This window comes from Thamnophis sirtalis, unplaced genomic scaffold, assembly GCF_051295495.1.
Source record: "Thamnophis sirtalis isolate CommonGarterSnake01/CBP01778 unplaced genomic scaffold, rThaSir2_p1.2 scaffold_5, whole genome shotgun sequence".
Taxonomy (NCBI): domain Eukaryota; kingdom Metazoa; phylum Chordata; class Lepidosauria; order Squamata; family Natricidae; genus Thamnophis; species Thamnophis sirtalis.
In genome coordinates, this window is record NW_028261385.1 from 14,488,205 (window position 1) to 14,513,481 (window position 25,277).

The window sequence follows — 25,277 nt, forward strand, 5'->3', positions numbered from 1 at the left end:
GAAAGGGCTGTAAAACACTATGAAGTGGTATATAAGTCTAAACGCTATTGCTATTTAACCTTTTTTTGTGTTACACAGAAGTGTGTCCATGTCCACCTCATTATCTTTATGATGCTTTTATTTGCATTTAGGGTTAACCAGCTACCAAAATTCTAGGTTAAAACAGCTGTGATAATTTGTGTTTCCTTTCTTTTGAAAAATGGATGTACAAAATGTCCCCTTTGTAATTTATTTTTCATAATCAGAACATTGTGGGATGTGCCTATAATGGCCTTAAGAGTGCCCGTAAAGTATAAGTTGGTCTCTAGGCAAATTAGGGTTTACCTGCCTCATGTTTCAGCTTTTCATGGATGTGGTTTCATTTAGATGCAGTTTCATTTATTCCTTTTCAGGTAATGTTTAGGGAAAGAAATAACCTCTTTTCAGGTTGAGAGAATTAGGTTTCCTGCTATTCAGAACCTCGTAAAAGGGCTTCATTTAGAATATCCAGATTATGCTGTAATAGCCAAAGTGTGTGGTAGAAAATTATTTTTTCCAGGACTGATAAAAATGACTTCCTACTTCCTTTTGATAAATTAATGTTTTCATTGGGTGAGTATAAACCCTGCCTGGAATTTCTTTTCGATCTTCCCATTCCAAAGGCCCCAATTCTTATTTCTGAACAAAGGTTTCTAGGTAGGAGGAAAAGAAAAAATGGAAATGTAATTTCCTCTCCAAAGCCTGCCATTTGTCATTGATCTAGAACAGTACCAATAGAAGGGAATATTTATAGCTCAGGGTTGACCTCAGAACAGTGTTTTCCGAACTTGGCAACTTTAAAATGTGTGAACTTCAATTCCCAGAATTCCCTAGTCTGTATGCTGGCTAGAGACTTCTGGGAGTTGAAGTTCACACATGTTGAGGTGGCCAAGTTTGGGGAAAAAAACCTGACATATAGGGTTGGGAAGTAACAACTCTTTCTCCTCTCAATTCTTCCTCTTGGCAACCTGGTTTTTGTTCCTATTGGATTCATCAAATTGGATCCTTAAAATCAAAGGTTCTCATTTTGTGTGTCTGTGTACATGTGTTTACATACATACTATGAGGGTTCCAAGTAACACCCCTAACCAAAGAAGGCTCCGGCACTTCAGTTTCCTCAAAGTTCCAGTTTATTAGAGATGTCATAGTGGCACATCTGGGAAAAACCCAAATCTGAAAGCTTCCAGGTTTTCCTCACCCAAGTGAAAGTTCAAGTCCCTGCCGAGCACCCACATGTCCATCACATGGTCCAATCAGACACCATCCCAACTGGAGAGGCCTCCCAGTCACACCACTCCAGGTGCAGGGAAAGATGTCCTTGACTCTCTGAGAAAGGAATGTTATCTCCCATACTCCATATACTGTATTTTTCAGAGTATAAGACACACTGGAGTATAAGAAAACAACAAGATTTTGAAGGGGCAAATTAAAAAAAAAGTTTTTGCACTCTGCAGACTTCCCCAAAATGCCTTATTTTTTTGCAAAAATGGTCCTTTTTTTTCCCCCCAAAAAACCTGGTATGAATAGTGTTTAGGAGACTTGTAGAATACTCCTGGGAAGGAGCAAAAATAAGACCTGTTTTTTTGTCCCCAAAAAGGCATGAATAGCCTTTAGGAGGCTTATAGAGTGTTCCTGGCAGCTTGGGGGGGGGGGGGCAAAATTGAGCAAAATTTGGCACATTTGTTCCCTCATTTCTGCCCTCCCCAGCCCCCAGGAGCACTCTGAAAGAGCCAAGGTGGCGCAGTGGTTAAATGCAGCACTGCAGGCTACTGCTAGATCAGCAGGTCAGCGGTTCAAATCTCACCGGCTCAGGGTTGACTCAGCCTTCCATCCTTCCGAGGTGGGTAAAATGAGGACCCAGATTGTTGGGGGCAATATGCTGACTCTCTGTAAACCGCTTAGAGAGGCCTGAAAGGCCTATGAAGCGGTATATAAGTCTACTGCTATTGAAAGCCTCCTAAATGCTATGCATGGCCATTTTGGTGAAGGGGCGGGATTTCAGGAGGCAAAAAATGCTGTATTCAGTGTATAAGATGCACCCAGATTTTCAGCCTCTTTTTTGAGGGAAAAAGGTGTGTCTTATACTCCGAAAAATACGGTAATCTCCCCTCCCAGTTTCCCACAGCAGAACATGTGGCAGATCTGAAGGCCCAATTCAAAAAAAAATGTGGCAGTCCTGACACATACATTTTTAATGTAATTGAATGTGCATTGCTATTCTTTTTTGTTGAGTATCCACTACCCTATCTCATTAGCTATGCCAGCCAACATGTCACCATTCTCTAGAAAAACAGTTTGTACAAGAAAGGTGGCTGGGGGACCATTTTCTTCTTTTTTGCCTTGCAGAAGTCAAGGTGCCTTGGGTATTGGAGAGCCATGCTTAATTAAGAAAACTACTCGGCTTTGTTAGAATTTGGGCAGATGTGGTTAGTTATTAATTGTGGGTAAACAAGACTTTGCAAGGTATTTGCTGACTCTAAGAAAGAAAGGACGACGGCTGCTTTTGATGCTTCTAATGAGGCATTCCTCTCGTGGCATACTTGATGGTCCAATCTGGATGTTGTAACTTAATGCCAGCTTTCCGCCAAAGATATTAACAGGTCCTCGTCCCCCCACAAAGCAGCTCATTTGTGTGCTGGAGGCCATGATCAGAGTCATCAGAGGCAAGAGACTGAAAGAGCAAGGAAAGAAATTGCTTATCCTTTAAACAAATCTCGACAGTGATGAATTGCTCTCTGTAATCTGGGACAGTTGGAGATAGGCTCATCAAGGAGCAAATGATGGTCTCATTTCACAGTTCAGAAGGTACAGTAGGTGGACTGTCCCTCAGTCTCAAAAACACAGAAGCAAACAAATCTTGGGGTGGTGGTGGTGGTGGGAGACAATGAACCCACTTAGAATTTGCCTATAGTTACAGACAGTGACATATTTTTCTTCTTGTTGTTAGTTGCAAAGTCATGTCCAACCCATTGCTACCCCATGGACAATGTTCTTCCAGGCCTTCCTGTCCTCTACCATTGCCCCAAAGTCCATTTAAGCTCATGCTGACTACTTCAGTAACTCCATCCAGCCACCTCATTCTCTGTCGTCCCCTTTTTCTTTTGCCCTAAGTTTTTCCCAGCATTAGGCTCTTCTCCAGTGAGTCCTTCTTCCTTCTCATTAGGTGGCCAAAGTATTTGAGTTTCATCTTCAGGATCTGGCCTTCTAAAGAGCATTTAGGGTTGATCTCCTCTAGGACTGACTGGTTTGATCACCTTGCAGTCCAAGGGACTCGCAGGAGTCTTCTCCAGCACCAGAGTTCAAAGGCGTCCATTGTTTGGCGTTCAGCCCTTCGTTAGAGTCCAACTTTCACAGCCATGCGTTGCAACTGGGAAAACCATAGCCTTGACTATACATGTTTGTGTTGTCTCTGCTTTTTAGTATGCTGTTTAGATTTGCCATAGCTTCTTTTAATTTCTTGGCCCCATCTGCGGTGGAGCCGAGGAAAATAAAATATGCAACTACCTCCATTTCTTCCTCATCTATTTGCCAGGAATATTTGTCTTCGGCTGATGGTTTGGGGTACCTACAAAGGGTAGCAAATGCTGTGGCTTGGAGGCATGATGGGTGGTCTAGCAAGAAAAAGAATATCTTAAATTATATGGCCTCATTGCATTTAAGCAATTACTGGAATATGTAGATCAGGGTTAAACCGTGGGGTCCTTGGTGTTCTATGAGCTTGATTGTCCTTTTGCAGACATTCCATTACCCAACTAGGTAACGTGATCAGTGCTAGTAGGGAGTGGTGTTTGCTCTCATTGTTTATATTAGTAGTTTGCCCTGCCAGTTTTGGTAGGAGTGGTCTTGGTGGTTCCTTGACTGAAATGTCTGCAAGAAAACTTGTGGAAATGGTGACGCTATACCTCTTGTTTATCTTGAAATGATACTTCTACCTGTAGTTTTGTTTTCTCCATTGTTGTGGTTACCAACATGAGATCCATGAGATTCAGTTGTCTTCTTGTTAATTGCCTTTTTTTCCTGATTTTTAGAGTTTGGATGCTTTTAATTCAGAAAAAAAAAATACAGGTCCTATCACTAGTATTGCTTTCATTTCTTAGCTGTATTGAGTCCCCATATACATCCTATCTATATTCTTAGGAAAACAAACAATGGAGCCAGTCAGTATTTAATTCTGGGCTGACAGGTACACTTAACTGCCCAAAGGGGGTGGGGGTGGGGAATACATGTAAACCAGGCTAGTAAAGAGCAAATTGAGTCACTAAAAAGTAGGGTGAGAAATGAACTCATCTGTTTGTCTTTGGGCAAATGACCCAGCTCAGCCATTTTGTGAAAGCTCTCCAATGTGCTATTAAAATTCCATTTTTTTCCATCAATCCCCAGAACTGTAATCCATAGTAATTATTTTGGCTGCTTTTTCTCCCCCAGATTTTCTCACTCTGTTCCCTGAAGTTTCTTTAAAAAAAAAACAAAACATGATGGGATCAAACTCGTTACGGTTTGTAGTCAGTGAGATTGTGACTCTGCCTTAAATATGAACTCAGATAATACAGGTTATGTATTGACCTACGACCTCAATTGGGACCAGAGTGTCTGTTGCTAAGTAAGGTGGTCGTTCAATGAGTCATGCCTGATTTTACAATCCCTTTTGCCATTATTTGTATGTAGAATTGAGGCTAGATGCCGTGTTCGTAACTACACATTTCTTTGGGTTCCTCTCAATTAATTGTGCAGTCGTTACATTTTAAAGTTGTTTAACAAATCACTGCAATTTTTACGTGCATCACATGGTTGTTAAATGAGTGGTGTGGAGGCTTAGAGGTGAATCTCTTGCTTCACAATCAGGAGGCTGTGAGTTCGATCATAAGTAGAGGCAGATATTTTTCTCTCTGGGCACGATGAGAATTCACCTGCTGAATATAACTCTGCATCGGCAATAGGAAGGACATCTGGCCAGTAAACACTCAGCTCCACTTGGTTGCCTAGACTCCACCCCGCAAGAGATTATGGGGTGATTAAAAGACAATGCCGATGATCACATGGTTGTTAAGTGACTCCAACTTCTCCACTAACTCACTTGCTCATTGGAAGCAAGCTAGGAAGGAGGCAGACAGCAGTCACATGACCCAGGATGCTTCAGCCATTGTAAATACATGTCCATTGCCAGGTGTCTGACTTTTAAGTACATGACTATGGGGATGCTGTGACAGTCGTAAGTGTGAGGGCTGATGGTAAATGCTCTTGTAACTTTCAACGGACATTAAAAGAATGATCAAGAGCTGAGGACTTCCTGTAATGAGAACACTTGAAATATTGATTGATTTGATTTGATTTTTGATTTATTTGGCTTGTATGCCGCCCTATTCCCGGAAGACTCAGGGCAGCTAACAATAATAAGGGGAAGGGGGTAAAAAAATAGAAATAGAAAACAACAGTTTAAAATACAGCAACAGTCGTAACCTCGGATGGGGCTGGATAATTCAACAGCCCCAGGCCTGCCGGAACAGCCAGGTCTTAGTTGCTTTGCGGAAGGCCGGAAGGGTGGTAAGGGTCCAGATCTCAACAGGGAGATCATTCCAGAGGGCCGGAGCAGCCACAGAGAAGGCCCTCCCCCGGGGAGTCGCCAGCCGACATTGGCCGGTAGCTGGAATTCGGAGGAGGCCCAGTCTGTGGGATCTAATAGGTCTTTGGGAGGTGACTGGCAGGAGGCTGTCTCTCAAGTAACCAGGTCCGATACCATGTAGTGCTTTAAAAGTAACGACTAGCACCTTGAAGCGTGTCCGGAGACCAATGGGCAGCCAGTGCAGCTCGCGGAGGATAGGTGTAATGTGGGTGTACCGAGGTGTACCCACACTCGCTCGCGCAGCTGCATTCTGGACAAGCTGAAGTCTTCGAATACTCTTCAAGGGCAGCCCCATGTAGAGCGTGTTACAGTAGTCCAGTCTTGAGGTGACGAGGGCATGAGTGACTATCCGAAGGGCCTCCCGGTCCAGATAGGGTCGCAATTGGTGCACCAGGCGAACCTGGGCAAAGGCCCCCTGGTCACAGCCGACAGATGATGTTCTAGAGTCAGCTGCGGATCCAGGAGGACTCCCAAATTGCTAACCCTCTCTGAGGGGTGTATAATTTCACCCCCCCCAGGCTGAGAGATGGAATAGCTGGACCATCTTTGGGAGGGAGCATCAATAGCCACTTGGTCTTGTCGGGATTGAGCGCAAGCTTGTTTGTTCCCATCCAGACCCTGACAGCCTCCAGGCACTGGCACATCACTTCTACCGCTTCACTGAGTTGGCACGGGGCAGACAGATACAATTGTGTATCGTCCGCATATTGATGATATTTAATCCCGTGCCGGCGTATGATCTCACCCAGCAGCTTCATGTAGATGTTAAATAGGAGTGGGGAGAGGATCGAACCCTGTGGCACCCGGAGTTGAGGGGCCTAGGGGTCGATCTCTGCCCTCCGACCAACACTGACTGCGACCTGTCCGAGAGGTAGGAGGAGAACCACCGAAGGACGGTGCCTCCCACTCCCACCTCCCGCAACCGTCGCAGAAGGATATCATGGTTGATGGTATCGAAGGCCGCTGAGAGGTCAAGAAGCACAAGGATAGAGGAGTGACCCCTATCCCTGGCTCACCAGAGATCATCGATCAGCGCAACCAAAGCTGTAACCAGGCCTGAAACCGGTCTGAAAGGAATCCAGATGCCCTTCCTATTGCCGATGCATGTTGAGCTAAAGTAGTTGAAAGCATGTAGGCCATTCAAGTGCTCCACCCTAGAATACTGAAGACATCAGTAACAAGATGTGTTGTATGTCAAGTGCCTGAGAAATCAGGAGATTTAGGCAGTTCAAAGGAGTATATTTATTGCTGGTTTAAGCTCTCTACAAGAATCTGATCAACTAACAGTCAAGGGAAATAGGTGGAAGATAAGAAAGCCATTCAAAGTAGGCTGAACTTAGAACTTTTGCCGGCATGCAGCGACTCATGACTTATAATGCATTTGACTCCTCCCTCAGGCTCAGTCATATCATCTCCTACAATATCTTTTTGCAAAGACACACAAATCCCGGTGAACCCCTATAGATGTGGGTGATCTTGATCCTGAGTTATCCTGGTTCATTTAGATCAGTACAATCTGCTACACTCAATCTAAATAGAATCCTTCTCAGCCATGCAAGATAATGCCAACATTTGTCACTAAATTGCAATCCGATGATGGCTCTAAACTACAATCCTAGGGTGGAGAGAAAGGGCAGATAGAATGCACTTAAAGTACAGTTATTATGAAATTACGAATTTATAGAATGTTCCTGATAGCCTTTCCAACTGGCCAGGAATATAGCAGGATAGAGGCAGGGTTTGTCAACTTTAACCTTAACAATTTTGTCAATCTTAACAATTTAAAGATGTGTGAATACCAATTCTCAGAATTCTTCAGCCAGCAGCCTGTCCAGATGAAGAAACATTGGAATAGAACAGTGGTGGGTTCTGCCCAGTACGGCCTGATACGGGGGCAGCGGTAGTAGTCCAGAGAAGCAGCCATTGTACCGGTACGGTGGCTCATTTGGCCCACCCACCCACTCGCGTTCCATAACTGTTTTTGAAAACTGTTGTGGTCACTAATGACCACGGGTCTGTGGCTATGGGTTAAACCCATAAATCCATAAAATCATGTTTCTTATGTGGGAAAACTTTATCGTTGGAACTATTTGTCATGAATGAAGGGAAATATGTTTCCCACAATCATGTTGCATTCTGTAGAGAGACGTTCCCTGAGGATGGGCTCCAGCAAGAGTCTGAAAGCTCGGAAGACTAAACCTCTGGTCCCAGTAACTGATCTAGATTAGATCTTGCCAGTGGTGAGTTCCAGTATGATGCAATGGGCTGGGTGTCCACCACATGAGTGCACGCATGCATACTTACCTCCCGCAATGCTCCATGATGCCTCCGTGACACTCCAGCTGCTTGGCGGAGCATCCTGCAGGCACTGTATGCTCCGTGCGTGTAAGCCCCCCCAAACTTCAAATACTGGTAAGGAGTGCGGGCGGGTGGGTGGGCCCTCTGGAGCACCGTACTGGAATGGTACCTGGTGCTCCCTGCAGGCCCTGGTACGCCCGTATCGGTGCATACCAGTCAGGTTTGCCCAGTTTCACCTGGTGCACCAATTGCGACCCTATCTGGATCGGGAGGCCCTTCGGATAGTCTTTGTTGCTTAACACAGTTTAATCAAGATTAGACAATTCTATTTTCCCTTTGATTGCATATGTTTTATAGTACCCTAAAATATCCAACCAGGCTGATAGTTAATGTTAACATGTTCCCTTTTTTCTGTCCAAATGGAAAGATGCCAATTTAATGTCTATGGATGAGATTTGTGCTCATGCATCACCATAGCAACAGGATTATGAGATTCGCACCTGAGAACAGGTGTGATTCACCACAGGTGAGCAAGTAAGTATTTGCAAGCATGTTAGAAATAATTCAGAGGTTTTGGAAAATCAATAATTCTGGCATTGATACAACTTAGAACGTTTTTTTTTAATGTTTCCCTTTTTTCCTGTTCCTTCCCCAAGAAAGCAGGAGTTTCCAAAGAATTTCAGAAGCAGAGATAGACTTGGTAGATGAGAGCAAAGAAAATTGCATCTTTTAATTGAACTCATTGCCAGTTTCCATGTTGGAAATTGGAATCACTGACCAAGATGAAAGAAATTCCTCTGTTGGTGTAATTAACACCCATTGTGTCTATATAGCTACTATTGGGGGGGGGGGGACCCGCGAATAATAAACCCACTTGAATGTGGACATATCAAAGCAAACTTTCAGTACAATGGCTGAATAATATGTACATCTTGCCCCGGGGGGCAGGTGGGGGGAAGAGTGAGAGAAAAAGAGAGACAATTTCATCAAGCATGAGAATTTGGCAACGTCTTTCTATTGTTGATAGCTTGGCTGTACTTTTCTGCTGAATCAGGCGTGAAATCCACTTACCTTTGCTACCAGTTCGGTAGCAATGGGAGCTCATGTGCACTACGTGCGTGCGCAGGATCTTCCGCGCATGCACAGGGGGTCAAAATGACATCTGGGCGGTTAGCGGAGCTTGCTACCGAGCGCGCCTGGAAAGTGAGCAAGGAAACAGTGAGGTAAGCGAACAGCAAGTGGTCGGATCCTGCTTTCTAGCTAATATAAATCATGCAGCACAACTGATCGTTGGAAAATCTGGTTGGCCCAACCAGTAGCGATTGTTTTATGATGAGAACAAGTGTGTTGATTCAGAAACATGATGATATTGTGTTACCAATGGCTTGTATTATCTTGTTCCAAGCGTTACCAAGTTCTATGTTGGTAGAGATTGGTATATATTCTTTCAGCATTTCTCTAGTGTACTCTATGATTGAATCTGCATTTCTACTGATTCACCATTCTGTTATTTAATGGGAAGAGGACGGCGGGGTATTTTAATTATGAACTTTCTAGCTCAATGGTCATTATCATTTGATTTAGTTGTTTTTCAGTAACAATGTTCCTGATATCTCTGTTTTCACTGCGTACAGACAGTGTGCAGTCTGTTTCTAATTTCTTTGCATCCCGAAGCAAGCTACAAAAGACAGTTATTTTATTTTTTTGACAGAGAAGAGATGCAGTGTAAAGCAACAATCTCCTATCTGGCACCCCAAAGGCATGTTAACAAACAGTGACATAAGCAAAAGGAAGGGGAGCAATAGAAATTAAATAGAATTTAATTTTAATAAACACTATATTGTTTTCATAAATACTTCAAACATTTCTTGCTTTATTGGACATATTTTTGCCTTTCAACAGATATTTTAACAATGTCTCATTTTATTGCACTAGCATTTATTGTGCATTTGTGAAACGGAAGGGAAGTTAATGAATGCCACCACTGACTTCAGCTCTCAGAATTTCCCAGCTGGTATACTGGCTGGGGAATCCTGGGAGTTGAAGTCCACACATTTTAGAGCTGCAGAGGTTAAGAAACACTGTTTTATGTAATACGATATAGCCCACAGATGCTTTCTTGCCAGATTTCTTCACTCCAGTTCTTAAAGGGAAAATCCAAGTGGATCTCGTTCCATTTGCACAGACTTAATCCAGATCAGATTTACTGATCAAGGATTTAATCCACAGTCTTCCCAGTTCTAATCCAAAACACTTTGACAATATCCAAGTACTTAGATATGTGTTATGCACAAAGAAATTCTAACACTGTGTTCAAATAGCTATGCATGATCTAGAACACTAAATCTTAAACTGAGAGTAGTTTGGGCATATCCCTGCAACAATTTGTATTGAGTTGAGTATCCAGTTCAGGGCTGCTTGCAGCTGAGACAATTCTGGAAACCAATAGAATTAATTTGGTGTGTGTGTGTGTGTGTGTGTATGATGGGGAGAATAAGTGACATTAAAATAATAGACTTGGAAAAGGAGCAATTGGTTCAAACAATTTAAGAAGCATTGCTGCAGAGTAATTTTAGAATTCCAAAAACAGCTATCTTGTGTTTCTTCATGTTGCATCAATAGGTCAAAGCTGAAGAATAAGATATTTAATTAAAATGACATCGTTGTATTCGAGATAGGCAATAAAGAACTTCCTTAATCATTGTTCATCTGGTTGAGTACCCTACATGCTAGCAGCTCAGTTTCAGGGCATGAAGAGTGATCCATCTAAGATATTATCAGAAATGTGTGCTTGGAAACACCCAAAGGAACATCTTTGTTTACCTAATAGCTATTTGCTTCCTTCTACCAACGCAAACAAATCGTGGGAGATGTTTGTGCGGGGAAAACAAACGAAGTTAATTTCCAGTCTTTGTGGTTTCCTGCTGAATTTTTAATTATTGTTGCCCATCAACAGTGCTTGTTGCCATAATCTTTTCCTGCCACTGTTTGTTTGTTTGTTTGTTTCTTTTTGTTTCTTTAATTATTGCACTGTAGAGGCTGAGCAAATATGGAGAGAAGAAAATGTGGCATTTGCTGTAACTGTCGCATACCCAGGGAGGCTGGTTATTTATCTTATTTAACTTCAGTTTTATCATCTCCAATTCCTCCAGAATTTCAACTTTGTAGTTTCTGAATGTGAAATGACAGGTGACCATAACCATGAGTTATAGACTTCCCAATACAAATGGAGATCAGGATTATAGAAGATTTATTTGAATGCCAAAATGGTCTAATCTGTCATGGAGATTCTGTTCCAGTCCAGATACAGCAATATACAGAATTTGCTATCCCCTCCTTCATAACACAATGGAGAGTCAACAAACGTTTATATAAAATCAGAATGTCTTTTGCAAATGTTGCAAATAAAAACTTGTACATGAAGTCAGCAGTCTCTGACCTTTCTGGGTCCACAAACTGGCAATAGCAACAGTGGGAAGAATGGTTTTGCACACATATGCTCCGCTTCTGCAAATAAAGTTTTGTGAGAAGACTATTCCACCATTTGTGCTGATCAATAGGAGCATAAACCTATAGAATGGGATGGGATGGGATGGGATGGGATGGGATGGGATGGGATGGGATGGGATAGAATAGAATAGAATAGAATAGAATAGAATAGAATAGAATAGAATAGAATAGAATAGAATAGAATAGAATAGAATAGAATAGAATTCTTTATTGGCCAAGTGTGATTGGACACACAAGGAATTTGTCTTTGGTGCATATGTTCTCAGTGTACATAAAAAGACAAGATACATTCATCAAGAACCATAAGATACAACACTTAATGATAGTCATAGGGTACAAATAAGCTAATAAATCATACTAGGAAACAATCAATATAAATCATAAGGATAAGAGCAACAACGTTACAGTCATACATTCATAAGTGGGAGGAGATGGGTAATAGAAATGATGAGAAGGTTAATGGTAGTGCAGGCTTAGTAAATAGTTTGACAGTGTTAAGGGAATTATTTGTTTAGCAGAGTGATGACGTTGGGAAAAAAACTATTATTGTGTCTAGTTGTTGCTCTATAGCATCGTTTTGAGGGTAGGGGTTGAAACAGTTTATGTCCAGGGTGTGAGGGGTCTGTAAATATTTTCACAGCCCTCTTTTAAACTTCTTCAGTGTACAGGTCCACAATGGAAGGCAGATTGGTAGTAATTGTTTTTCTGCAGTTCTGATTATCCTCTGAAGTCTGTGTCTGTCTTGTTGGGTTACAGAGCCAAACCAGACAGTTATAGAGGTGTGGATGACAGACTCAATAATTCCTCTGTAGAAATATATCAGCAGCTCCTTGGGCAGTTAGAGCTTTCTGAGTTGGCACAGAAAGAACATTCTTTATTGTGGTTTTTTTGTGACGTTTTTGATGTTAGGTGTCCATCTTAAGTTTTGAGATATGGTGGAACCTAGAAATTTGAAGGTCTCTACGATTGATACTGTGTTGTCTAGTATTGTAAGAGGTGGTAGTATGGGAGTGTTAATATGGTGAAGGCAGACTAATTCCACCATACAATAAGTTTATGCTAATCTATAACTATAATAACAATTTGATTTGTCCTAGGCCCCTGGGTGGGGCCCGACTAGTAATTAATGCCAAATCCGGTGAAACAACTGGCTGCTGTGATACAATTATGTTGTTGCGATAATAATAATAATTATAGTAGAACTCCCAGAAGAAGATGTCGGGGAGAAAATAACAACACTACCACTAGAACCAGTTATCACTGAACCAACTGATGAACTAACTCAAAAGTAAAAAGAATTGAAGGATAAGATCATGGAGCATTTTCTGCTTAATGAGGAAAGGCAACGTTTACCATCACTAAAAACTGCCTAAGAAAATTTTGGCCCCTATCATGAAAATGGTTAATGCAGTGTTTTCAACAATTGAATCGAGTTCCATCTTGGAAACGAACCAGTTAATGTACAGCACAGCTGTAATAGTCACTAATGAACTAGGCCTTAAAATCAAAGTACCTAGTCACACAACAGAAAAAGCATCAAAGCCAAAGTGGAAAATCTGATTAGAACAAAAAGTCAAAAAATTAAGGGCAGATGCTAGTAACTTAAAGAACATGCATGAGCAACAGCTTAAAAACAACAAAATAATAGATCAGGTAATCAGAAGATATAGATTGGATACAACAAACATCAATGAAACTGTAGAGATTGTAAAACAGCAGATAACAGCAACAGCTAGAAAAATTGAAAGGTATGAGGCACGAATCATCCAATATTTAGCAATAGCAATAGCAGTAGACTTATATACCGCTTCATAGGCCTTTCAGGCCTCTCTAAGCGGTTTACAGAGAGTCAGCATATTGCCCCCAACAATCTGGGTCCTCATTTTACCCACCTCGGAAGGATGGAAGGCTGAGTCAACCCTGAGCCGGTGAGATTTGAACCGCCGAACTGCTGATCTAGCAGTAGCCTGCAGTGCTGCATTTAACCACTGCGCCACCTTGGCTCTCAATATAAACAAAATCAGCAATTTCGATCAGACCAACAGCGTTTTTATCAAAGTCTTAATGTGAATGGTGACACCAAAAGTGAAAAACCAGAAAAGCAGGCCACAGTTGAATTCTGGAAAGAATTGTGAGAAAATGCAAAGTACTGCAATAAGGAAGCAAGGCCAGACGATGAATGCCCCCTCCCAGAGGAAATAAAAGAGGAGCGGAGTTTGCAGGAGACAATTATTTCGCTGAATTGGTTCGTGACTCTCCAAGAGTCCTTGCCAAGTTTTGCAAATATCGGCCTGGAAGCTCTCCAAGCCGGATAAGGTCTGTGACGGTAAATCCTCCCTTAAAAAACTTTGCTGGATGTGAATGAGCAGAATCCACAACTTTGAAGAAAGCTTGGAAAGAGTCAGTTTCAAAAAAGCACATAATAAGTGTCTTAAAATGTTCATAGGAAGTAGCACTGGCTTCCACCTTCTGCTATCCATAGCCCATTTAGAACCCATCTATAAAGTGCAAGAGCTTTATTACTAAGATATATAGACTTTGCCCATCGGACTTACTTCTTTCGGGAGGTTATGGGAAGCTTCGTTTTTTGTCTCTCTGCCCTTATTTTCTCTGCATTATTCCATTATGCCTGTTGTTTAGAGATCCCAATATGATAGATGTTGCTCTCAGTATCCCCTTTCTGTGCCTGACATAAGTATATTATCTGAGCAATTTCATATCTCCTGTTACTGTAAAACAGCCCCCTAGAGCTTTCTTTGAATTACAGCCATTACATAAACAGGGAACAGGGGAATCTCATTAGTAACAGGATGTTTCATTGCTAGCAGACAGAGCTATTTTTCCTCTTGGAAAAAAAAATAGCCTGGCTAGGTCAAAATACCTTTTTTTCTCTAGGTCTTGAATGCATATTACATCAAGTTGAGGGATATCATATATTGATTCACTGGTCATTTGGAAGGAACAATTACTTCCTCCATAACTGCAAGCTAGAATGTCCCATCATGGATTCTTTTGGAAAGGAATTTAAATGTTTTACCCCAATGGATCCCTGATGGGATGAGAACAAGCAGGAACAAAAGGTGTTTTTTCCCCCCTTGGAGAAAAATCCACAATGTTGTGTGGTTCGTGTAACTATTCCAAGAAGGTGCAAGGACAAAGAATGTTTTCTTCATGAATCCCAGAACTTCTGCAAGATCACCAACCTTTTAAAAAATACATTTTAGAAAGTATAATCCCATGTATTCCAATTGTGTTTTGGCACATATATTTAAAAAATAAAACAGCAGTATAAATGTTACATGTATGCATTATTGTGGATTGTCCGAAAAGCAAGAGGTTAACTGAACATTTTTTCTTGATCCACTAACCTCTCTTTTCAGCATCTCTTTGATATCTCTACTAGTAGCTCTTGGATGGAAGGAGGGAATACTTACTTTACTTTATTGTCATTGTATGTATATACACAGTTTGCACATACAACAAAATGCACATAACATCCAGAGACCAGGCCCAACACACATAACAATCCCCAAAGACACCCCCACCCACCAAAAATTCCCCACCCCTAAACCACCCAAACATCTATACAACAGACCAAGTAGTGCTGTCCAATAGCTCACTGATGGTGGCCCTTTAGTTCATTGTTGAGTGCAAATATAGCTCTGGGATAAAAGCCATTCAGAAGATGTGTGGTCCTAGTTTTAATTGTTCTGTAGCTTCTACCAGAAGGCAACAGTCTAAAAAGATGAGAATAGTAAAAGTAAGCAGGATGGGAATAGAATAGAATGGAATGGAATGGAATGGAATAGAATAGAATAGAATAGAATAGAATAGAATAGAATAGAATAGAATAGAATAGCAGAGTTGGAAGGTACCTTGTAGGTCTTCTGGTCCAACCCCCTACATAGGCAGGAAACTCTACACCACTTCAGTCAAACATCAGAAGATGTTATCCAACATCTTCTTAAAAACTTCCAGTGTTGGAGCATTTACAACTTCTGGACGCAAGTTGTTTCACTGATTAATTGTTCTAACTCTATGATCCTCCAGATATTGTTGAACTATAGCGTTCAGCATTGCAGCATGGCTCTCTATGGGCCGTTCTGTCTTGATGGGCTGGGAAATGTAGCTCAAGAACATCTGGAGGACTTCCGGCTCTCCATATCTGTATTAAGAATATAGAATGGTGAAATGATGTCTCATTAGCTGTAAGCAGTAACCATCCTCAACTAGTCTCTTAGAGGTGCAAGATTGGACAAGCGGCTACTTGGATGTGAAAACAGGAGGTCCTCGAAGTTGTAGCTGATCTAGATCTGGGGTCTTCAACCTTGGCAATTTTATGACTTGTGGGCGTCCACTCCCACAATTCTTCAGTGGAATTCTGGGAGTTGTTGTCCACAAGTCATAAAGTTGCCAAGGTTGGAGACCCCTGCTCTAGGGGGTACCAAGTCATGCAAGTCCCAAACATACTTTTTCAAAAGGCAACTGGATTTTCTTTGCTTTTCTTTGAAGACATTTTGTTTCTCATTCAAGAAACTTCTTCATTTCTGACTGAAGAAGCTTCTTGGATGATGAACAAAACATCTGCAAGGAAAATCAAAGAAAGTCATGTTGCCTTTTAAAAAAGCACCTTTGGGACAACCATGACCTGGATAACTAAGAATCTCCGTGGACCAGGGGTGAAATTCATCAGGTTCTAACAGATTCTGGAGAACCAGTGGTGGCAATTTTGAGTAGTTCAGAGAACCAGCAAATGCCACCTTTGGTTGGCCCCAGAATGGGGATGGAATTGGGATTTTGCAGTATTCTTCCCCAGGAGTGGGGCGGGAATGGAGATTTTGCAGTATCCTTCCCCTGCCATGCCGACCAAGCTATGCCCACAGAACCAGTAGTAAAAAAAAAAAATGAATTTCATCACTGCTGTAGACAAATCATAGAAAGTATAATATTGTAAGTAAATCTTCCTATAAATTGACAATAGGATGGGAATTGCAATTCCGTAAAAGACAATTTTGGACAGAGTCCCTCTGGTGAATGTAAAAATGTGTAATAATGAGCAGAGGCAAATGCCTTCTGAACTTGTGTCACTGAACACTGCTTTCAACACTTTCCCTCCTAATCACCCAGGGCAAAAGATGATTACCCATGGGCTGGTGCTTTTTTTCTTTTTAAAATGAAAGCAGAAAGTTAATTTTATCCTCATTAGCTGGCAGCTTCAAATGGGATGCTAGAGATTGAGTTTGCAAGAGATGTGCCCTAGAAGAGTTCCTTCTTCTTAAACATAAATAACAATGCACTGTTCCTTAATCATGGAGGAGGGAGATGTATGATGCACTTGCAAATTACTAAAGCCCAGCTTTATAGCAGGGAAGATCTCACTTTTGGCTGGAGGCCACACCTGGCCTTTGCGTTATATGCTGAGCATGCATTTCTTGAGAAAGCCAGCTTGGTGCAGTGATTAAGGAGTTGGATAAATTCCAGGGAGACCCATCCTTTAACTTACCCTTAGCCACAGATACTCACTTTGTGACTTTGGTCCAGCCACTTTATCTCTCATCTCTAACCTTTCTCACAAGGTTGTTATGAGAGAGAATGGGAGGAGAGCGCATTGGGTATATTCTACCTTGAACTACTCTAGGAAAGATAGAATATAAATCTAACCAATAGAAAGAAAGAAATTCGTGAAAATGAATAGATGGAGCTAGACTAAAAGCAGAGATAGATAGGCAGAGTCCAGAGGAAGAGTGACTGAGTTACCTATGATTCAAATTAAACCACAGTGATTCCATGTGGACTAGATTTACAGTAGAATTTATTTCTTCTGTAACATTTTGCAAGAGTTTTTGAAGGAATGGGAGGGACACCATGCTCTGCAGTTCCAATGACCACTGTACTGAGCTCAACTCCCTGGCATCTGAGCTTTTTTCTGGCTTTGGGATCTTCTTCCAAAACTAAAGATAAAGTTTCTCCCTGTCCAGTTCTGTCCGACTCTAAGGGGCAGCACTATTTTATGTTTCCTAGCCATGGGTGCCAGAATTCCCCAAAAATGCTTCCGTGGTCATGTGACCAACATGACTGCACCAAGGTGCATGGAACACTGTTACCTTCCTGCCTAAAATAAGATGGTACCCATTTATCTACTTGCATTCACATGCTTTAAAACTGCTAGATGGGCAGGAGCTGGGGTAAATAATGGGAATGCACCCCATTGCGCAGCATTTGGGTCTCAAACCTGTTATGTCAGCTTTCCAGCTGACAAATTCAGCATCTTTAACCACTGAACTATTGCGTCCAAACTAAATGCCAAAACTAAACGCAAGAAATTGCAATAGGGATATAAAGAGCTTGACAGAGTGTAGAATTCTATTGTGGATTCTGCAGAGCTCAAACGTGGAGTCAGCTGCAAATTTAAATGGCTTCAAAAAAGGACAGAGAGGATTTCTGGAGGATTGGTCTGCGAACAGATACTGGTTTTGGCAGCAATATGTTATTTCATGAATCACAGGCTGCTGGCCTTGAATGCATTTCCTAGGGACTAAAGAAGAGGGATGCTGGCCTCCCGTATGTGTTTGTGAGCTTCCTGGATGGAATCGATGCTCGTTGGCCTGATCCAGCAGGCTGTTCTGAGTTCCTTATGCTCATTCCCTAACATTTTCCTCCATATGCTTGTACTTGTCCCTAGATTCTCCATATGTCCAATTGTGGAAATGAATCGGGCTCCAAAATTATTTGGAATCCTGAAATAAACAGCCGGCAGTTTTGCAAAACGTATAGTTTATAACCATCTCTAAACCCTTCCCTGAAAGTCCTACTTTTTGCAATTCAATCACAAGCAGAGCCCACTTATTTATTTAAAAGATTTATATGGCTACCCATCTTAAGCCATTTTGGGAGCATCACAACATCAAGGAAACCAATAAATGAAACAGTAAAAACAGTAAAACAACAAGCAAAAACCCAGTGCCTAAGCCATCCCCTTGGGAAGCCACGCAACAGGCTCAGTTGCTTTCCTTCCATACTATCTATCTATATAATCCTATTCCAGTTTCTCAGTAAGTGGTCAAATTTTAAGGCCTTTTGAAAGGCTAGAAAGGTGTGTGCCTGTCCACTTGCCAATGGGAAGGTGTCCCACAAGTAGAGCAGCCCAAGAAAAGGCATGCTTCTAAGGCATGATTTCAGGGAGTAGATCATAGAGAGTTTGGGGTCCCGCAAAAATCACATCCTGTGTCATGTAAAGCTTTAAAGGTGATAATCAGCACTTTGAATTGAATTGGGAGCCAGTGCAGCTCACACCATAATGGTGTAACATGGATGAACCTATGGGCAGCCAACACTGTGCAGGTCACTGCATTCCGGACAAGTTGTAAGTTCTGAGTTATCTTCAAGGGCAGACCCATTCAAAACACATTGCAGCAATCCATTACATAGCGATGACACTTGATTTTATACACCCGTGGCCATGGAAGTGATTGGAACCCCTGATTCTGATTATTTGGATGGTTGAGCGAATACGTTTGGCAATATACTGTATGAGCTAGTCTTTGCCGACTCTAGGGGCTGGTGCTCATCCCCGTTTCAAAGCCGAAGAGCCAGAGCTGTCCGAAGACGTCTCTGTGGTCATGTGTCTGGCATCACTAAATGTCAAAGGTGCACAGAACGCTGTTACCTTCCCACCAAAGGCGATCCCTATTTTTCTACTTGCATTTTTTACGTGGTTTAGAACTGCTAGGTTGGCAGAAGCTGGGATAAGTAACGGGAGCTCACTTCGTTATGCTGCTCTAGGGATTCAAAACACCAAACTGCCAAACTTTCTGATTGACAAGCTCAGCATCTTAGCCACTGAGCCACGGCGTCCCTTGATTCTTGTCTATAGGTGAACAATAATGAAGAAACTACTCTGAAGTAACTTGTTGTGTCATTCTTGGTTCCTTGGGCCTGACACAACCACCCATTCAACAACCTTCCCCCAAAAGAGAAGGAAATTTGTCAAACTTCATGTCAAAGTTTCGATGGAAAACCTCAATTTCCTTTGAAATTACACAGGATCCATCCAGTGTCCATCAGCCTGCCAAGTTTATGAAAATAACTTTGCAAGGGGGAAAAAAAAAGTATTTGGGTCAGTAAATTATTGTAATACAGTAAAATGAACACACGTTTTATGATCCGTTACCCAAACCATACATCATGTTTCTGGCTAAATAGCAACACATAAAGATAGCCATTTGTATTATTTATTTCCACCAATCAGAAATATCACATTGATAAATCTGATTTATGGAGGAAAATTTGAGCAATGAAGTTTTATGACTTCTTCCTTTAAAAAGTGTAGAAAGGCATTTCTGCTACTGGGCCTGATTAAAAATAATTGACAACCATTTTGTGACCTCCCATGCTAAAGCCAAGTCATGGGCTATGTTCTGAATTTAATTAAAAAGCTTACAGATGAACGAGCAACATGAAAGTTAGAATTTCAGCTCAGCAGAAACATGGACACTAATTATATCAGTAGCCAATGACCTCTGAGTGTCTTAGATAGATTATCAACCATTAAAATGGTTATAGGAGTACATAAAACTATGCAGTTATTATGAAAAAACAAGTGTATTCTCTCTCACAAACACTCTCTCTCTCTCTCTCTCTCTCTCTCTCTCTCTCTCTCACACACACACACACACACACACACAATGGGAAAGTGAGAGAGAGTTTTCTCTTTCTCCCTCGCTTTGTTTTTATTTCCCTTTTTTGGCTAATCAAGACTAAAACAGGGAAGATATTTGTACCTGTTTACAACAGCATCTCCAATTTTTCACATTTTTCATGAATTGGATAATAAGAAAAATGGCATAAATATTTGTTAGAATATTCATGACTGGGAGAGACATGGGAACAAGGTCAGCCATTGAATAGGCATCACAACTAAGACAGCCAATGGCAGCTTAAACAGATCTGAGTCTGTGCAGAGAATTGGAAACAGAAACTTAAGCTTAGAGTTTGGGCATGGCTTAGTTCAGAATTGAAACTTAAGCAGTCTGTTGCTCTGAGAAGAAAACTAGCAGTCTGTCTGGGCTTGTCTCCTCATACAAAACTAACTGCTTGTGTTTGCCTGTAACTCTCCTGCCTCGTGTTCACTTGGAAGAACCACCTGTTGGTATTGTACATTTATTCATCTATTCTTATGTATATAAAGAAGTTAATGAATCCAACTTAATTAGTTATTTGTGGTGCTTTCTGGATTTGAATTTATGCAACAAACTCTAACAATATTTCAATATTTCAAGGCTTTATCAAATCAACTGTATGCACCCTCATAATAGCAATGCTGCTGATTTTCAGTGCTTATGGCAAAAAGAAGCCATAATGGCTATAAATCAGGATTTGGGGCAATATGTGGCCTTGGGATTTTAAGTTGTTCATCTATGGTTTCAAAGGATACCTCTTATCATAATGCTGTAGAGATGTTCCTTGTTTAAGGAACAATCACTGGCAACCATTCAAAATTATAACGATGCTGAATCAGTGGGAGCTATAGCTGGTCCTCATATTTATAGCCATTGCAGCATCTTGCAGTCATGTGATCACTATTTGTGACTTTCCCTGCTGCCTTTTGACAGGCAGAGTCAATGGGGAAGCCGTATGTAAAGTCAGTGGGGAAGCCACCGGAAGTCACAAGTCAAAATTATGTAAAGACTGTGCTTAATGACCTGCACAGCCTTTGTCGACAGCCAGGACTGCCGGAACAGCCATCACTAAGTAATATAGTCAAGTGATTTTTTTTTCAACTTTTGACCACGTTCCAGTCCCAGGTGTTGTTAAATGAGGACTCCCTGTAATCTGAATTGAAGATGAAAAGTCACAGCTAGTTCTGTTACTAATTGACATAGTCATTAAGTGAGAATTACATGATTATAAAGGCCTTAAGAGGCCATGACCTCCAATTAGGCTGGCATGGCTTCCACTGGGAGAGAAAGAATAAATCTCATTCATATTTATTGGCTCATTTGCACCAATATTTGCATACTGGTGCAAATGAGCCAAGGTGGCGCAGTGGTTAAATGCAGCACTGCAGGCTACTGCTAGATCAGCAGGTCAGCGGTTCAAATCTCACCGGCTCAGGGTTGACTCAGCCTTCCATCCTTCCGAGGTGGGTAAAATGAGGACCCAGATTGTTGGGGGCAATATGCTGACTCTCTGTAAACCGCTTAGAGAGGGCTGAAAGGCCTATGAAGCGGTATATAAGTCTACTGCTATTGCTATTACTGCTATATTTCCAGAGACACATAGTAAGGGATGCTCTGTTTAAGGTCTGGGGGGGAAAAATACCAATCTGGTCTGGGGGAAAATCCCAATCTGGTTATCAACAATGGAGGCAGTGACATATCCAAATACTATAGATCTCAGCAAAATAGTAAGCTGTGCAGAACTCTTAGATGAAAAAGGAGAACTAAAATCAGGACAAGATCTGAAAACACAAGGAATAAATATGGAATGATAACCCTATTTACAAATTAAAACAATATTCAAAAAAGATCGGGAACAATACGGAATACACGAGAAACAAATGGAATTGGATAAAATATTATTAGGAACAGGAGGAAAAATGATTACCAAATTATATATTTTTCTTCTAAGATATAAAATGGAAGAAGAGACAGTAAAGGAGACAATGATTATCTGGAGAAGAAATTTTGGTCATAATATAGAGTTAGAAAAATGGGATAAACTATGGGAAAGAAATTATAAATTTACAGTGGCAGTAGTTTACAAAGAAAACCTCTATAAAATGTTTTATAGATGGCATTTGCCCCCAGCGAGATTGGCCAAAATATATCCAAATTTATCCCCCAATTGTTGTAGATGTAGCCACAAGTCTGGAACATTCTACCGTATGTGGTGGACATGTCCCATCACAAGGAAATACTGGTGCAAAATTCGGAAATGGTTGGAAGAAATTACGGAGCAAAAAATAAAACTAAAACCAGAAGCATTCTTATTAGGACTATTAGATAAAAAAAAATGGATAAACAATCTAAATACATAATCATATACTTACTCACTGCAGCCAGGATTGCTTTCGCACAAAACTGGAAAAAAATCAATTCAGTGGTGGGTTTCAAAAAAATTTGGAACCTCTTCTGTAGGTGTGGCCTGCTTTCCGGGTCCACTGGTGGAACCTCTTCTAACCAGTTCGGTAGATTTGACAAACTGGTTCTACCGAATAGGTGTGAACCTGTAGGAACCCACCTCTGCTGCAGATGAAACAATAATTAGAAAAGTACTCGAATGTAGAGAGATGGACAAAATGACAATAGAACTAAAAGAAAGAGAAGAATCGGATTTCTGTAAAATTTGGAATCGAATTTATCACTGGCTAGAAAACAGAAGCCAAAACAGAAAAACAGAGAATGTAAATATAATGGTGATATAAATAATTAATATTATTATAAATGTTACTACTACTGTTGTTATATTATAGGACAAAGCAAAAGCAATAGGAAGGCAATGCAAACAGGAGAACTAGAAAGGCTAAATATGAAAGCCGATACAGAAGGCTGTATAATTGCTTTACATTATTATGTATGCTTTGTGTTTTGTTTTTTTCTTGTTGTGTTTTCCTTTCTGCTTTTAAAGATTAAAATGTTCAATAAAAACTATTTAAAAAACAAAGGCCTTATGACGTCACGTCTGCCATGGTCATTAAGCAATTGACCCACAGTCATTATACAAGACATCACATGACTATGACTTCCATTTTGCTGATGACTTATCTATTGACTCTGCTTGTTGGAAGCCAGCTGAAAAGTGCTGGTATCTCTACCATAAAGATGCTACAGCAGTTGTTAAGTGCTAGGACTTACTTTTTCAGCACTGTTGTAATTCCAAATGGTTGCTACACAGAGCAACCATTAAGTGAGAACTACCTGTATACAACAAGGGGGGGGGGGCATAGTGGCTAAGATGCTGAGCTTGTCGACCAGAAAGGTTGGCAGTTCAGCGGTTTGAATCCCTAGCGCCACCTAACGGAGTGAGCTCCCATTACTTTTCCCAGATTCTGCCAACCTAGCAGTTCAAAAGGACATAAAAAATGTAAGTAGAAAAATAGGGACCACCTTTGGTGGGAAGGTAACAGTGTTCCATGCACCTTCGGCATTTAGTCATGCCGGCCACTTGACCATGGAGACATCTTTGGACAGCGTTGAGTCTTCAGCTTTGAAACAGAGATGAGCACCACCCCCTAGAGTCAGATATGACTAGCACATATGTGCAAGCAAGGGGAACCTTTACCTGTATACATCCAGGGCCGGATTTCCCTATAGGCTAACTAGGCTTCAGCCTAGGGCCTCAAGATCAAGAGGGGCCTACATTCAAATTGTTAGCAAAATTAAAATTACACTATTCTAAAAACAGTGAACACTAAAACACTGAACCGAAAATAAGGAGAAATTCTATGCACGTGACTAATAAACAAACATAAAAATGTATTGTAATGTATCGTTCCAGCGCCATGGCAGTTGGGGAGCCCACCCACGTTCCCGGCACTGGTGGTCAGGCAAGAGGCGGGGCCACTCCCAGTAGCTACCCTGTCGATGCGGAGCCCACTAGCGGCCAGGCAGGTGTGGGCGAGGGGGCCAAGCTGGGCAGCTGAGCGCAGCAGGGGAGGCGGCTGGCCTCGCTGCCTTTGCCACAGTGCAGAGCTGCCCTCCGTCGGGAGGCCAGCTATATATATACTGATATATATATATATTGATATATATCACAGTAATGATGTATTTTATTGTCTCTCATGTAATTTACAAATTTAAAAATGGGAGGTGAAAGGGCCTCATAAGTGGAATAGCCTAGGGCCTCTTTTTATCTAAATCCGGCATTGTATACATCACTGCAGCATAATTCTTATTCTCTCTTTCCAGCTTTTTTGAGTAAAAAAAAAAAGCAACTACTAAAGGTACTTTGCCATGTATGTCTGAATTTACCTTAAAAAATAGTCTTCATCTCCAGTTACTTTTCCCTGAATTATGTAAAAACATTTGGTGGCTAATATAAGCACACAGGAGAACTTTGCTGACATTTTCCCCTTCTTGGTTAAGTTCTTCCTCAAGCCGTTGTTAGCTGGAACTAGAAAACTAAGAACGGTGTGCAGGCCTTTCAGATAATTGAGGCTATTCTCAAGTTGCAAATTACATTGTTATATGCCTCTGTTCTTTGCACACATTAAAGAACTCTTTTGCACGGCAAGACATTTCAAACATAAGATGCTAGGTGAAAATGCTCCCACATTCTTCTGCTCTCTATTTTAAAAGCCTGACTATTAACCAGAAATCATAAAGAAAGAACATTGCAGGCTGCTACAGAAGTGCAAAATTGTTATGAGGATATAGCACAAATGAGAGAAAGAGACTATACATAGGTTGTTCAATTAAGGTACCATTCTTGCTTCTGTATCACATTCTATCACCAAGCTACCGATGAAGCTGTGGAATATTATTCCTCTTGTGAACATTTTTTATAGTGTAGCCGAGACATAGGCTTTTGGGAAGAGATAAGTGTTGTAGCCCAGCAGGAGTCGTTGGAGCTGCCGATGGACTCTGATAGCGAGGACCCCTATGAGTCTGCTATGGAAGATGTGGAGGACCCTGGGCAGGGTTCAGACTCAGAGCATGGACCAGAGAGGCTGGTTGGCTACCAGGAGGCGCCTGAGGCATGGAGCAGTGGGGAAGATCAAAGGGAGTTTGTCCCTGAGGCCAGGCAACGAACGGCGGAGAAATGGAGGCAGCAGTTACGGAGACAGACTCATAAGAGATAATCAAGCCCAGGTGGTTGTGGCTTGGCCCCT

At 41.4% G+C, this 25,277-nt stretch overlaps 1 protein-coding gene across 1 annotated transcript in view; it reads left to right on the forward strand.

Moving 5' to 3' along the window:
• The window catches only part of DCC (DCC netrin 1 receptor), a 734,614-nt gene that overhangs the window by 458,231 nt on the left and 251,106 nt on the right, over positions 1 to 25,277 (forward strand). The window lies entirely within an intron of this gene.